This window comes from Adiantum capillus-veneris, chromosome 18 (genome assembly GCF_014529385.1).
Source record: "Adiantum capillus-veneris isolate H3 chromosome 18, ASM1452938v2, whole genome shotgun sequence".
Classification (NCBI taxonomy): domain Eukaryota; kingdom Viridiplantae; phylum Streptophyta; class Polypodiopsida; order Polypodiales; family Pteridaceae; genus Adiantum; species Adiantum capillus-veneris.
In genome coordinates, this window is record NC_140948.1 from 32228615 (window position 1) to 32245967 (window position 17353).

The window sequence follows — 17353 nt, forward strand, 5'->3', positions numbered from 1 at the left end:
CTATGTCAACATTTTGAGACGAGAAAACATTTAGGAAATATCCAGTAAATGTCTCAAGAAGCCAAGTGGATGTGATACACTAAGCTCTGTTTTTCACATATGGAACACAAAACACATTCTTGAGACACTCCTCATAGACCATCTCATCTTTCTCCAAGTATAAGCAGTTTTAATAAACCTTATTACATGCCTTACAAAGACCTCAAAACCCTAAAAACACATCCACGCACATAATCGGAGTAATGAATGAAGGTTTTTAGGAGCCATATGTACATGTATACATGAAAAATATAAATTGTATTTTTACGACTAATAATCAAAGATCAATTCAGACTAAAATTCTTATCTTCTCACCTGTAGAATTTTGGTGACCTTTCTCAACCAGGGATTTAATATTTATGTAATTACGTTAAATTTTGTGTGATCACAAGGTCTTATTGACACATTTACATGATCACAGTAAATATGATCACACAGAAACCGGTTTAGGGTGACTTGCAAACCCACAAAATTCCCGCCGGGATTTTCTGTTTCCCCGGCGGGCTATTAGCATTATATATACGCGGGCCCGCTGGGTGTATTAGCGCTTTCGTCTTCAGAGAGAGAGAGAGAGAGAGAGAGAGAGAGAGAGAGAGAGAGAGAGAGAGAGAGAGAGAGAGAGCGCTTGCGCCACCTTTGTAGGTACGTCGAGAGGAGAGAGGAGAGAGGGGTCGTGTGGGAGCGTGCTCTGCGTCGCAGGGCGAGGCAGCAGCAGAGTACCTGACCACACGATCCGGGTATGTGTTGTGTGTGTGTATGCGTTTTGTGGTAGCGTGCCTTTTGTCGTAGTGCGCGGCAATAACCCGAGGGATTCACTCTACATACAAAATGGGATGCCACCTGTGAGCGGACAACTTTGATAAAACCCCTATATACGACTCATATTAGGGAATATGACCTTGCTTTCTATGCTTATATGACAATCAATGAATAAAACTATCATACCCCTATCTTATATATAAAATTCAGGTCTCACATGATCTAATTGAGTAAAACTAGTCAAAGAGTGTGTAGCATAGTGACTGGAAATGTACTAAGCAACCGCTTCTATTGATAACTAGATGTACCCTCAATGTGTCTTAGTTTGACTTTCAAACTATGTGCATGATCAGCCTACACTCTGGCTACTCATCCAATTCTGACCCATCCAAAGCTAGTGTAAATCAACCCTTGACCTACTCCAAATCAGTCCTTATCTATGATCGGCTTGAGGCAAATTTGATGTGTGACCTGATAAAAAACTTTCCCAAAATTCATCCAAGTTCTAGTGCACACTTGTAACCAATCATTACAAGTAATCAATCCGGGTCAGTTCAACCCCCTCTCCCCCCCCCCCCCCCCCCCTCCCAAATATCATACCCCCCTTCCTTATTTTTAAGCTTGGGAGATAAATTATTGGGGACCTACCCCTAACTTATACGCTTATGTAACTTGTAAAAAAACCCCCCTCCTCTGCACTTACGTGGTGCTATAAGTTTTCCATGGTGAATCCCCCTAGGGAAGTAATAAGGTACCTTACCACACAATGGGAGTGTGTGTGTAAGCTATTCTACGGAACAGTGCTTATCACGGGGGCATCACCTCGGTGACGCGTGGAAGATGGTGTCCTTGTGGTATGTATTGGCTTACTGTTTGGGTACTACGTCGGTAACGCGACGAATCTAGTATCCTTATAGTAAGTCAACTTCCCTTCCCCTTTCCCAAAAAACATATGGGCATCGATCGATAAAGCGGCTATATGATGTTCATATGTAGGCCATTGTTTTTGCTTAGATTCAGGCGGTCCTCGATTAGTAACGCGGCTAGAGTGTCGTTTGTTAGAAGCATATGTTTTTGCATAAGTGTGGCGTTCAGGTCGTTCACTCGACCGTACGAACGTCATATAATTTGTATGTGCATCTGCAACTAATTTTTTAAGTATTAAGTATATGAAATACTTGGTCGGTAACGCGGCTGTGAAGAGTATTTCATATACAAAATGTATGAATTGTTTGATTTTGTTGTTTTTAACTGTCCATTTGAAATTATATACTAGCTAATCATATTCAAAAGAATACTTTATTCATCAATCATCACTATTTTAAATGTTCCGTTTATATAGAGTACTTTATTCATCAATCATCATTATTTTAAATGTTCCATTTATATAGAATACTTTATTCATCAATCATCGCTTTTAAATGTTTCATTTATATAGAATACTTTATTTATCAATCATCGCTATTTTAAATGTTCCATTTATATAAATTACATGTAAAAAAATATTTGCATACAAATTGCATGTTTAATATTCGTTTTTAATCTTTAAAGGACTCTCAAACATTATCTCTAGTTTTAATGCTTCATTTACATAAATTCTCTCCAAAAAATCTAAATACATAAAATTCCTTGTTAAATATTCTTTTGTATCTTTTTAAAGAGCATCAATTATCATCGCTTTTTGATTGCTACATTTACATAAATTCTATGTAAAAAAGTGTGTGAACACAATTTGCTAGTCCAATTTGTATACGTCCAATGTTTTAAATGTTTTGAAGATTTTAAGTCGGTGTGTGCTTTGTTTGAATAAGTATGTGCACATGGAGAAAAATATGAGTTAAAAATTCAATATATGCTGAAATGTTAAAGACCGTTAATATGTATTGTTTGATCTGAATTAAGTTTGTATAAACCATTTGTTTGAACTGCTTTTTACACGTGATGCACATGCAATTTTAAGTGAAGATTATATTCATTTATCAATATTTCCATAACATTTGTTAAAGTCTTCAAGTGGTGGTTAAGAGTTTACTTGAGATAGTGTGAGAGTGGTAGTGTCATTCGCAACCATGAATTTATATTTGATATGTTGTTTTTGTATTGTCTAGTGCAAATATGACGCCAGATCAAAAGAAATGTATTTTCCTGCCATTCATAAAGAATTTATTTTGGCTATCTCATCATGTGCAGTTGATCGCATACAACAGATTAGTGAAAGCGATGTCTACATTAAAGACATGACTAGCGCTATATGGGAGAACACAGAGCGCACGTTACGACTTGAAGGCCAATACGAGTTGTTGAGTCCAGCTGGGATACGAGAATTTGACCCCCACCACAAGGTCAGGACAGTGTTGGACAATATGAAAGTATGTTGCAGAGATTTAAAGGAAGATATCCCACCTGCTTGCGACATGTCAAAATTAGAGATCTGGGATAAATTTTGGGAAGAACAGAAGGTAAAGATGAAGCATGTGAAAGCGCAGGACCAAGCAGCTTTACCCAAGAGATTGAAAATGGCCTAAGATGCGCAAGCAGCTTTGGGAGGTCAATCCGATGCCAGCGGCACCGGCACAATCATGCGCACTGCTTTGAATTCAAAGTGTGCTCATCTTGTTGGCATCCCTCACGAAGCCTTGGTAGAAGGTATGAGGATTGGAGCAAGCTCCTTCGGTGTGTGCACATTGTACACTATCAAAGGAATCTCATTTTTTCCAGACCACATTACATATGTGGGAAACTGTTACAAGGGAGGGAGTGAGGTGAAATTTGACAGCTTTCAGACAGATCAAGGAATGCAAACGCTTCACCCCTCCATTGTAAGGTGCATTGGGTTTACTACAGAAGCTCCTTGGATCACGATATTCCCATACTACAATGGGGGTACCGTGGGCGACATCATGTGCCGCTTATCGTTCGCTCATGAATTATTCAGACGACACATGCACAGGCTACAACACGACTGGAGGTCATTGTCTGTAGCAAATAACCCTGTAAGCGAGATATACACGGTGCGGATCAAAGCAATGGTGGAGCAGATGTCAGAAATTTGTCATGCCTTAGTCGACGGTGTTGCAGCTGCCCACTCGGCCGGTATAGTGCACAATGACCTGCACCCGTTCAACGTAATGTTGGACTTTACTCGCGCCAATAAACCCTGCATCGGTATCATTGATTGGGGTATGATGCTGAGAACACCTACTAAGCGTATAGAAAATAATTATTTGTCTCCAAGCGCACAGTCGGACGAAGCAGTTTTGAATGCACAGAGAGCAGGGAACGCCGAGATGGCTAAGCGACCGTGGATTGCTCCCGAACTATATAATCCACGGTGTGCAGATGCATACACAAAAGCTAGCGACATTTATGCATTGGGCTACCTGTTCGACATGCTGGCAGATTGTTGGAGTGCAGCCAGAAAATTTTATTTTCCAGAAGAAGTTTTTCACCACCCGGACGAAGATGTTATGAGGGCTATTCGAATTAAAGTAGATTGTTGGGTGAAGTTAAAAGAGCGGGACCAAAGAAGGAATGCTTCTGGCGTGTTGATATTTTTCAAAGAACATTTAAAGACAGACCCTAACCCTGTGCAACGTCCACTTGTTGAACTTGCACCATCATTTTATCCGATTTAAACATTTCTATGATATACATGTCTTGTCAAGTGTATTCAAATCTTTTTTTTATTGAAGTGTATTATCTGGTTTGAAGTTGTTAACCTAATTGAGTCAATTATCTTTAATCATTTCAAATTTGTCATTTAACTGCCAATATTTCAAATTTGCCTCGTGGTTCAATTAGTCGCATTTGAAGTGGTTTGATCTAGTGGATTCCACGCACTGTCCCAATGAGTGAGAATATATATTTGCCAATGATATTGAATATTTGCCACTCTGTTGACTGCAGCTCTAAGAGAAAATGACCGATCAAGAACAAGATATTGGCACCCAATCATTGCCTGGTGATCAACAACAAGCGGCTGTTAATGCATTTCAGCGCATGAAGTCTCTGGCACACGGCATGTCGGCACAACAAGCAACGCGTACTGCTCGCCGACTCTCAAAGTGGGCAAATCCAAACCATATGCAGTGAAAAGAGATCAATAAAGAAGTGACAAAGGACATGATCAAGACAATATGGCCATGTGAGGATGTAGAGATCAAGAAAGGAAGGTGGAAGGTTTCGAAGTGCAACAATGATGGTATCAAAGATAACGTTGAGAGGATTTATTTGGAGTTTTATGGCCATCTCCTGCACAATGCAGATTGTGTGCTATATTTTGCCAAAATGTTATATGCTCACTTTGTGCAACAACGACCAGTATACTTCTCGTCAAAGGAGACAATTGTTGCCACTCATGATTTAAGGGAGAGTTGTGTCACTTTCACCGGAGATGAGCTGGCATTGATAGTGGAAGGCGCCAACCTACAATTAAAGAGAGAGAATGGTATTTACACGACACAGTTGGTAGAGAATGATGCATAAATAACACATCTTTCTATAGCCACCCAGCCACCGCAACCCTCACAAGTCCGGCTGGAGAAAAGCATTCACCACTTAAGTTAGGACGTTCAAACCCTAACACAACAAGTGAATCCAACACCTGTATAAGGGACACACATCAGCCACCTTGTCTTGCATCCGGAGTTGGTCCCCTCGTCTACTTCAGATGCATCCTCATCTTCCCAATGTCTTGTTTGCTACAAGAATTTTGATGGATGGAGTGGATACTATACATTGACATGTGGTCACTATTATCATTTATTTTGTCTTATTCGTTTGATGCAAAACAATAGTCGATGCGTAATATGTTCACAAGATATTCCACAAGGAATATATATTATGTTTGGCATGGCAAATGAATATAAATTCAAGTAAGCACGCCCAGATACCCCTAGCATAATTAGAAATCTGTTTGATGAGCAAGATGTTGCTTCAAGGCAACACAATTGAGATCAACAAACTATGTAATATCGTGACAAACTATGTACTATCAAAAATATTCTGCATTGTAATTACTCAAAACACATTTGAATACAAGGTCTTTTACAATGGTTTTTAACATTTACTCATTCTACTCTCAAGCTATATTGAATATATTGAGTTGTTATCTGGTTCTAAGTCTGAGTGTTGTGGTTCTCCTTGTAATTCAACCTCCACATCTATTATCAAATTCTCTTCTATTTCGTCTACAGTGCATTGAGATACACCAACATTGAAATCTTCTTCATTTTCATTTTGACAATCATACAACCAGGTTGGCATTTTCTCCTTGTAGCCAACACTTTCGATGTGATTCAGTATCTTTTCGTTGCAATACATATACACTAATTTCTCTGCTCTGTCTGCTAATAGTCTATTGCGAATAGTGTTGTGAATATACTTTTACATACTCCAGTTTCTCTCTGAACTTGAATTTGTTGCACATTGTGGGAGTACTTTCATTGCAAGAGGACGTAAGGTAGAGTAATGCTCTCCACCATTCATCATCCACCACTTCCATGAAGGTTGCTCTTTTGCCATTACCTATATAAAATCATTCGCAAAAGGACCTTCTTTTAATCTAAATGCACTCATTTCTTTAATGCAATCAATTCGGTCCTGAAAGTTGGAGTAGAACGTGTTGACCACGTGATAGAAATCACCTACCACCTTTGTATTGGACATCAGATCTAAATTACAATACTCTGGATCGAGCATGTAAGCCACACTATGGAGTGGACTATGAGCACTCTTCCACCTTGCATGAAAATACTTAGCCAAAATTTTCCGTTGTTTGCCAGAGAATGGTAATCGCCACTCCTTCTCTACTACAGACTCTTTTAGCTCTTCAGGATTTTCAAGACTCCGTTGGACTGACCACCATGTCATCCACACTTTGCGCAAGTTTGGTGCCTTTTGATCAAGATTGCGGATCGCGAACATAACGGGCATCATTACATGGTATGCATCCATTACACTCCTCCACCAAGAAACCTTGTTTACATTGCCACGTAGACATGTAATTTTATCTTTCACTGTTTCTTTCTGCTCAAGCTGCCATTCATCAAAGTCCGCGCAATTGAATGCGTCAATCACAACACATTTATTACGGAGAAGTGATTCCAAGGTATAAAAGTGTGTGCAGAACCGAGTTTCAACAGGAAGTTTCAACATCATTGACATGCGCATACTATACAAATCGAGCACTCTCTGTCGTTTCAAGATAAATTTCACAACCTGACGTACTGTATCAATTATTTTGGCGAACCATGCACGGTTTCTTCGCTAATGTACCAATCTTTCAGCACCAAGTTCAAGTTGTGCGTATTACAACCATTAGCAAAAATGTATGGAAAGCACTTCTTTATTAATTTACTGGCGTTTTTATAATTCTTTGCATTGTCCATCACAACTTGAATGACATGTTCAACACCAATTTCTTTAATTACATCAATCAAGACCTCAGAAATGTATTTGCCACTTTTAATTGAACCAGAACTATCAATCGCTTTTATAAACGTTTCTTCCCTTGGACAAACTAGCATTACATTGATCAACGGTCTTCTCTGAACATTTGACCAGCCATCACTCACAATCGTACATCATGAAAGCAAAATATTCCCAAGTATTATTTTGCCAACATGCTCTTTGACTTCAATGTAACATTTGTCCAAGAAAACATTTCTTATCGTGTGATAAGAAGAAGCTGAAAATCTTGGACCAAACTCACCGATTTTCTTCCAAGCAGCCTTCCAATGATTGCTGTCTACCATGACCAAAGAAATTCCAGTAAAGAATATTGCTTTGGCGAGTGCTGTTTGTGCTTCTTCTAGAGACTGCACTCGAAAGCTTTGATGTAATGATTTTTGACGCATTTGACAAAGTCCACATTCATTGTGACGTTTAAAAGGAACACTGCCTGGAATTTCCTCTCCTTGCGCAGGTTGTTCTCCAAGGTTAGTTGGCATCACTACAGGGTCTACAAAGTTAATATTTGGCTCTGGGAACTCTTGATTCGAAGGCACAGAGCTATATATCTGTCGTCTCTTGCCACCCTTTTGGCAAGCTCTTCTCTCCAATGCTTTTCAACTGCAGGTGCCTGAGAATGTTCACATTTTCTACAATTCTTTTTAACACTACCCAGAAAATGATCCCTAATACGTGGTACACCGCTAGATTTTGTTGTGTGATAATTCACATTGTCACTCCATATATCGGCCGCATATGTTGTGAGCATAATCCCACTCTTTGCTAGGAGCTTTTTTATTCTTTGGCTTCTTTGTACCACTTGTGCCCACATTTTGCTCCATTGCTTTTAAATTGAAATTGAAGAGAAAAGAACAAGATGTTACAAGCTGAAAATATTTTTTTTATTTTCAATATATATTATAATTTAATTTTTAGCGCTACCCAGAAAATGATCCCTAATACGTGGTACACTGCCAGATTTTGTTGTGTGACAATTTACATTGTCACTCCATATATCGGCTGCATATGTTGTGAGCATAATCCCACTCTTTGCTAGGAGCTTTTTTATTCTTTCGCTTCTTTGTACCACTTGTGTCCACATTTTGCTCCATTGCTTTTAAATTGAAATTGAAGAGAAAAGAACAAGATGTTACAAACTGAAAACAATTTTTTTATTTTCAATATATATATATTATAATTTAAAAACCATTCAATATGAAAGTAACCATGATGCACAATATGAGATTTTCAATGCACGCTAGTCAATCCACATATCAATCACCTATATTGTGAGCAACCATACACATTGCAATGTAGTCTATACATGGCGTAATAACCATAACAATGCTATGAATCTCTCTATGCAATTATTATTAAAATGATTATTTATATGTCCACTTTGATTTGCAAACAATAAGACATATCTAATTTCATTTGCTACAAAAAAACAAACGAAAGCAATAAAATATATAATTGGTCATTTCATGCACTAATAATCTATCGTAATAAATAATGCACTCTCTATATAAACCAATGCATGAACTAATGCAAATAAATCTTCAATATAAACACCCAATTGGGGAGTACTTGTACCTAGTGAAGAATTGTAGCCCACCCATGCAACCAATTCAATATATAAAAGCTATTTTAATCCAATCAAGGATTATAGATCTTATATTGTAAATCAGCTCAAATATAAGACTTCAAGGATCTTTATATGCCTGGTACACTAGTAGAGGACATTCGACCTTTGACTATCGACTCGTCATTTACATATGCTCATCTTCTAAAACCAATTACAGCCCTCATTTGGACCAATGGCTTCTTCGCAATGAGAATGATTCCCCAAGTTTTTAGTTGTTTTGGTTTCATACCTTTATGTCGGTAAACGAATTAAAATTTTTAGAAGTGGTTACCGAATTAAGAATCACGTTCGGCCCAAAAAGGGACCTGTGACTCTGTAACCTTAGGTCAATTCACAAGGAGCTGACAATACCCGGCACTCGGATACACTCCCCAAGGATTTGCCTAGCTAAAAGACTGGGTTAGCACACTATTTACTATATATAATTACGCCCGCCGGGCTTTTCCAATTACCTTGTGGGCCCGCCGGGAAAATGAAAAAGCTTGGCGAATCCCACAGGGAAATTATAAAAGCCTGAAGGGCTAACCGGCTCTATAGGTTTTTGCAGGTCAAAATCAAAGTCACATTAATAATTAACGTGATCACATGATTTTTTTGTGTAAATACTAGAGTTATTTACGTAATCACCCGATTGTGATTACGTTAATGAAATCCTTGCTCTCAACCCCACTAATAGGCTGATCTGCTAGGCATACTTGCATATTCTATGGCACAAACCCTCAAAGACCTATGAATATTCTAGTTTTGCATGGACTCCCTAGCATGAATAAGCCAAGAGGTTTTTTCCTACACCCATAGGCTTTTGGATTCCTACCATATGCTGCATATAACTTTAGTGCTTCTACCATAAATCTCGCTACATACTAGGATCCTATTGGATGTTTTCGTCTCTTTTCATCATTGGAAGGACCTACTAGATCAAATCCCTTGGTATAGGGCATGACCTTCCACAAGAAACCTTTATATAAAGGGCACTCTTTCTTTTGTACTTTGAGTTACACATCAATATATAGCTTTTACTTTATTTGATAGGGTAGCTCTCTCCCAATTAACATGAGTGTGTCTTTTTTGGTTAATGTTGCGTTAAAGCAATAAGTTTTTTATTATAGATTATCTCTATTATGAAAATTGCACTACTAGTCCAATTAATTTGAGTGTTTGATCCAACAATTGGTATCAAAGTGAGGTTAATCAAGCTCTAAATTAGTCTAGTTGATCAATTAGAGGTGTCTCTTAATCTTGCTCAATGACACCTCTTCAAATGTCAAAATCAAGGGAAAATGATCTTTTTGGTGCGTGCTTTGCACCAAGCTTGAGAGTAAAAGCACAAGATTTGGATCTTTAGTACTCCATGTGATACCAAGATAATTCTATCAACAATCTAAAGTAATTGTGACTCTACAAATTCATCTAATTGTAGATTACAAGCTTCAATAATAGATTTGAAGTGCTTTGGTATTCACAAACAAGTACTATTAAACTGGAGCTTAAATTCAATGCAAAAATGAGAAAAAAAAAATATAGTTTGATTCAATAAGCTCTGCAAAGTTGGCATGGCAATTCTCATCAAAGAGGAAATTCAAGCAATTAAAACTATTTGACCTTCAATTGGGGCTCTTATGATCTCACACACACAACTTGGTTCTCGAACGATGCATCATCACTCTCCAACACCATCAACGATAGTGCTCAGGTGTGAGAAGTTTACTATAGAGGGGCGTTGTTGGTAAACCAAGCCATACTGATCATTAATCCATGGCAAGTTCCTACACATACGCGGCCTACTTTGGTGATGCTCATCAATTATAGCACTAGCAAGGGATGATCGATGTTGAATGTAGCAAAATCACAACAAAAATTCCTCATTTTTTCATTAAATTTTTTATGTAAAGGTTCTTGAAGAGTTTTTTCACATGAGAAGGTGCACTAGTAGCCTTATGGTCTCAAGTGTCCTTTAAATTTTTGTTAAAACTCTTGACAAAGGTTTTATATGTTGCCTAATTAAATCCTTTTATCCAACCCAATCAAGCAATACAATTTTATTTTTATTGCATTTGGAAAACCCCTTTGTAAGAGTATAAACACTTCCCTTGATGTAGTCAAGAGGTAAGATCATCTCAGTTGGGAAACTCCAATGAGTGAAAGATGATCTACATCAAGCACTATCACAAACAAAACCAAGAAACAACTCAATTGCGAGGAAGAGGTAAGCTCCCAAGCAATATTTTCTAGCATTGTACCTATACGTGACCCAAATACGTCATAGGTTGAGTATGAAAAGAATATGCCTAGCTTGTAAAACTTGGTATGTAGAACCTATGAAGCCTAAGCACATCTTGAACAAGAAACCTTTGAAAAATCCAATTAAAACTTGTACTGGGTTTAGATAGTACCAAGAACATAGAATCTTTTGTAAGATTTCCCGGCATTAAATATATCTTCAAAAGAAGGGTTTGAAAATTTTTGTGGCAACAACTTTCAAACTTGGCAAACTAAGATCAAATTTCACGTAATGAAGAAAGGATTACGGCCATCCAAGACAGAACACAGACACAAACACAAGAAAACTCATCTCAAAGGGGAGTTCACAAATTACAAGGCTCTAGGAATTTTAAGTGAGAACCTAAAATTTATCTCAAAGGGGAGTTCACAAACTACAAGGCTCTAGGAATTTTAGGTGAGAACCTACATGATACCTATGTACACCATATAGGAGGAGACTATAAGATGGCACACAAATCCTTGGAAGTACTAAACAAAACCTTCAGATCTGCAAGCAAGGTATCAAAAATCACCTTATTCATCCATTTCTTTAGGCTTTAGAAATCTGACTATTCTACTAGTATGTTAAAACACTGAGATAATTTTAAGACTCAAGTAGCACAATTAGTTGGCATCCACAAGAAAGTAGATGATGGTATGAAAATAGCTCTTAATTAAGAGTATCTCTCACCTCAATGATTACTCGACTTTAGTCATAACATTGACAGCCATATTGTAGAAGGTGAAGACAGTCTCAGCAGGCGGGAATTGTCTTCTGGAAAGCCGAACAGTGGATCAGTCACCCATGTCAATATTTACCACATCAGTTACTACAATAAATTCTAGAAGGCTATAAATAGGACCCATTACATTGTAATCGTGCTTCTTGTCTTCTTAGTTTTCTTGGCTTAGCACTTATCTTTTGGCTTTAACTTTCAAGTATTTCTGAGCTACAATCTCTTCGCCTTTAACTTCACCTTGTAATCATTACTGCTGTAATCATTTGAGCTTCAATCCGTTACACCTTGTACTAGTTGTCCTTGAGCTATGAATTTGAAACTGCAAACACTTTTCTAGTTGTCCAGTTTTCTCTCATTTCAGTATATTATTTCAGTCTAGATAACTATTTCAGTCTAGTCTCCGTTCTCTATTCCAGTTTCACTAAATGAACTGACGACTTACCAATAGCTTTAAATTCTAACACTGGAATCAACTATCTGAAGAGATCAGCTCCAATTCCATTTTGGCAATCACGGTGGTTAGAGTTGTTTGCTCGTTGACCAAAAAACTCTTATCTCCTAGTTAGAATTTTTCACTGTAGTGATGGTGCCCAAAACCAGTCGTGGTCGTAAACCGTCACACCGCGTTCACAAAATGTTCCTGAGGAATCAAAAAGAGAATCTGATTCTAAGAAGGACCCGGTGATTGAGATTGAGGCCAAGAATTCTCAGCACTCCAGTCAGTCCAGAAGGAGAAGGGTTGAGCGGGAAGAATGCAAGGCAAGTAGTTCTTGGACCACACATAGGGATGTTGGGGCCAAAGGCAACAAGGTTAGTCGTCACAATTCCAGTAGAAAAGCCAGAGAGGAGATATAAACTGAGACTGGAAAAGAAATTGATTGGGATGCTGATACAAACCATTACAAGAAGTCTTCAAGACGGAGTCAAGTTCCTAAGGTCAGAAGAGGCACAGATGATGCCGACCGGCATGATTATACCTCTTCATTGAAAATTTCTTTCCCAGTGTTCAAAGGTGGGAAGAAAGATAATCCAAATGTTCATATCCAAGATTTTGAACAGTATGTTGAGTTGAAGAATATTGATGAAGATGATTGGGGGAAATACTTTCCTTAGACACTAAAGGATGCAACAAGGAAATGTTACAACCATTACCCAACTTGCCAACTCAGATCATACAGCAAATTATTCAAGGCTTTCAGATTGGAATATTCAGACAACACAGATAATGAGGACATCCTTTGCAAACTGGATAAGATAAAGCAAGGGAAATTATCGGTCAAAAGTTATGTTGAGAAATCAAGGAGCTAACCAGGCAGCTCTGTAGGAGCCACCATCAAAAAAGAGGTTGCAAGCATGGTTTCTAAATGGGTAGTAGGAGGTGCCCGTACCAAAAAAAAAATTCAATGATTTGGTGCAGCGAGCCTTGAAGCTTGAACAACAGGCAAAGAAGGAGAGGAGTCACAAGAAAGGAGGTCCAGTAGTAGCAGTTCTTCCATTGAGAATTTAGCTTCCAGTAAGACCTCCAGTAGCTGTGAAAGTAGCTCAGATGAAAAGAGCAAAGACAAGGCCAAGAAAGGGTCTTGGTCCAGAAACATTTATGAGACGGTCCGGCAGATTACTGAAATCAGCCAGACCAGACAACCAATTAGAAGAATGGAAACCTGGTGTTCAAAGTGTAAATCTAAAGATCATGTTTCCAATGAATTTCCATAGTGTACCTATTGCAAAGAATATGGTCATTTATGGAATAATTGTGGCATTCACATTCATCACTTTAAGAAGGGAAAAGATTTGTCTGCAGTGGCATTTACCAATGCTAAACCAGCAAGAGTGGAGACAACCAGTGTACCCCAAGAGGAGAAATCAGGTACCAACGGTACTAGTACTAGGTGCGGCAGGTACCAGGGAGGTACTGGCCGAGGCCGGGGTTGTGGTAATTTCCCGAACCGAAGCCTCGATTGTTATACTTGTGGCAAGTATGGGCATTTTGCAGCTTAGTGTCTAGAAACACCTACCAGTCAGTCCTGAAAGTAGCAAATGGGCTCAGCAGAGAGAGGTGTGAAAGGAAAAGGGTAAAGAAAAGGTAGTTGATGAATTGCAGGAGCAAAGAACTGGCGGCTAAGATCATAGAAGATTTAGCCAAGAAGTTGCCAGATCAGCTTGAAAGCTCTGATGCCCGGGTCATTCAGAAGATACCAGCCCAGTCAAGGTCTGTAATTCTTGAGACCATTCTGGTTGCAATTTAGGGACTGGTAGAAGAACTAGTGAATGTTAAATCAGATACAGTTGCAACAGGGAACATTGAAAGAGGCATCGTAGGTACCAGAAGAGAGGAATGCAATGTGCAGATAGTCTCGATTCTTCAAGTTCTGATAATAACTCTGATCAAGAGAGAGAAGAAATTCATGTCAAGATTTGTGATAGAATTTAGAAACTCACAGTTGAACTAGATGACATTAGAAAAACCTTGCCTGAAGTAGCGAAATTCATCTGACAGCGAAGGAAGGTTGAAGCGAAAGCTAGAGCAGTTGACTCGGCTACTATCAGAGATGATGAAGTGTCGATGATCCAGGTAGACTAAAAGGTTAGGAAATAGTGGGAGCCACTATCTAGTGTCATACTAGATGGAGGAGCACATTAGGAAATTTCGGAGGTCATTTGGAGGGCCTTCTAAGAAAATGTATTTTTTGCACTCTCTCTCTAGAAAAAATGACAAATAAAAGAGCTGGGTCTTTCATAGTAAAACTTCAAAAAGTGTACTTTAAGTACATTCCTTACCCCTCTGAACATTCGTTCGTAGTGATTGAGGGATAATACTCTTTTTAGTTGTATTGAATGAACAACGTCAATACGGAGGGAATGAGGCTAACATGGAGGGACAAATCCGCAGCCGCTATTCACTCTCCATTAAACCTGCACATTTGGCTAATGGCGCACTCCTCAAATGGCACAAATGTTACCCACAAACGAGCCAAATATCACCTTCACATTGATTTGGACAATGAGTACCAACCATTGATTAAGCGCAGTAAAACAAACACACATATACCTCCCACCTCCATAGACACGCTCAGAGCTCAAGGAGCTAAACACATAGATATCTGGACGAGAGGCTCTCTCTACCCTAAGAATCCAATAACTAATGCGTCTCCACCGTTTGTCAATCCTACAAGCTTATTGACCTTTGCTGGTGATGGAGAAAACGGCCTTCTGGGTTATTGTAAATCACTTACAAGAGAAGCTGGAACTTACAAGAGCATTTTCCAATCTCAACAATGTGAGATTGTTCGCCTTTCACATTTACATTCTACAGATCAGGTTACCATTTTGCAACATAAAACAGAGGTACAAGAACTGAAAGAAAAGGTGCGAAGTTGTCAAATGAAGGACACCATCTTGGGTGGTCGTATCCGAAAGAAGAAATTGCGCAATCTTGAAACATTGCAGGTTGCATCAGGAGGTCTCAAGAAAAGAATCCGAGCATTAAGGTGATGCTTCTTGGTTGGCTACATTGTCTTAGTTAAGTAATCACTTTGTTTTTTCTTGTTATGCATTGTTTTCATGTGCCTAAATAGTGTTAGTGAAGCAAATTTTCTGTTATTTACTTATGCATTGTCTTCATGTAGAGACTCAATCTATCCTGACAAGGAAAACATTGACCCCAAAGCCAATATAGGAAAGAGATTGAAGCCACTTATAAGTAGAAGCCTGGCAGCAGATATAGTACATGACAAGAAGTTTAAGGTTCTACAAAGAAATGTAGTGGACCGCTTTATTTCAGAGAACTCAGTGCCTGCAAAAGAGATACAAGGCACACTTGATTCACTTGGTGTAAGCAAAAGAGGATATTCGGCTATCCAAAAGTCTGTCTCAACCATCTTTGTTAGGAAGGGTATAAAATCCAAACTTCTACCATCAGCCTCAAGTGTTTGGAAAGAGAGGCTTCAGCTTAACGAGGCACAGGGAGACTATCTTGGACAACCCTTTCATATTAAAGCAACTTACAGTGGCCATGGAGCCAACACTGTGGCATATGATGAGTTCAACAATATTTTTATGGACCTGCGGATACTACAGAAGAGAATGGTGGAGTTTTACAACGTCACATTTGAAGAGTCACGTGGACTATTACATTTTGTGTTAAAACTGGATGAGTGTGAGCTTGTTAAAGAGAAAAAGCTAGAGCGTGTTACTATTACTTTAATGAATAGAGCCCTCTCAAAGTGTCCCAGTGATGATCCTTTATATTTTAGTGTTCAATCAGAATCTAACATATGGTGGCTTGGTGCGTTTGAGGTAAGCGATATTCTCAAGTAAGCTCAAATATTCAGATCTACTTAAGTCTCATTTATTTTGTGTTGCAGGTAAAGAAAGAAGATCATGAGATTCTATATTGGGTGTTCCATCGAACTAATATTCCGGAGCTGATTGATCGACAGACTAACCAGGGAGAGGTACTACGTCTAGATGGAAGGGGAGACTTTCAAGTTCAGTGGCATCTTGCAGGTGACCTGAAAACATTAAAGTGCATGTATAATTGTGGAATGGGTGCAATGGCAAAGTCACCGTGTTTGTTCTGCATGGAGCCTGCAAAGGTCATGAACCCAAAGTGGTGGAGAAAAGCTCCAACACGTCACATTGAGGATCCTGCTTTTCGACCAGTTTTGAAAATACCACTTGTGAATGTTCACATTTGTACAATGCATGCCCTTTGTAGAATTGTAGAGAAATTGGTCTACTTATACATCGGGTTTGCTTGGAAGATTAAGAACTCTGCAGAACGACAAGTAGCCTTGCAGTGCTTAGAAATGGTACTGTCGGATATGGGGCTTCATGGTGGCAATGTGAAAATCCAGCGGGATGAAAAGAGATCAACTGCTGAGAAGGATGTCCCATGCAAACCTTCCATCGGTGGGGTGAAGGCACGGAGGTTTTTATCTAAGCCCCAAGGTACAAGAGATCCAAAGCTAACAAAACATGGAAAAATATATAACACATCTTATGTTAGCAAGGTAGAGTATCAGAGCTGGAAAAAGCTACATATTGCAGTCAAAGACCACGAACCAACTACTCGTAACGCGAAGGCTGAGGTTTGGCGATCAATAGACATCCTATTTTTGATGTGCGACAAAGATGACTGGTCACAAGGTGATATGAACAAGTTCAAGGAAAATCTCAACCTTCTGAAAAAATCATTCAAGACAGCATGGACAGACACCCAGATTACTCACTACATGGTATTATTGTGTATTTCATTCTCTCTTATGTGCAAATATGTGAGTGTAAAACATTCTAACTAATCTGTTTTCATATCCAGCACATCATCTTCAATCATTTGCCATATTTTATACAGAAGTATGGGAACCCGGCAATATGGAATACCCAAGGGATGGAAAAGTCTCATTACATGGCGAGAAATGCTTATTTCAGGCACACACGACATGGTGGCTCTCGAATC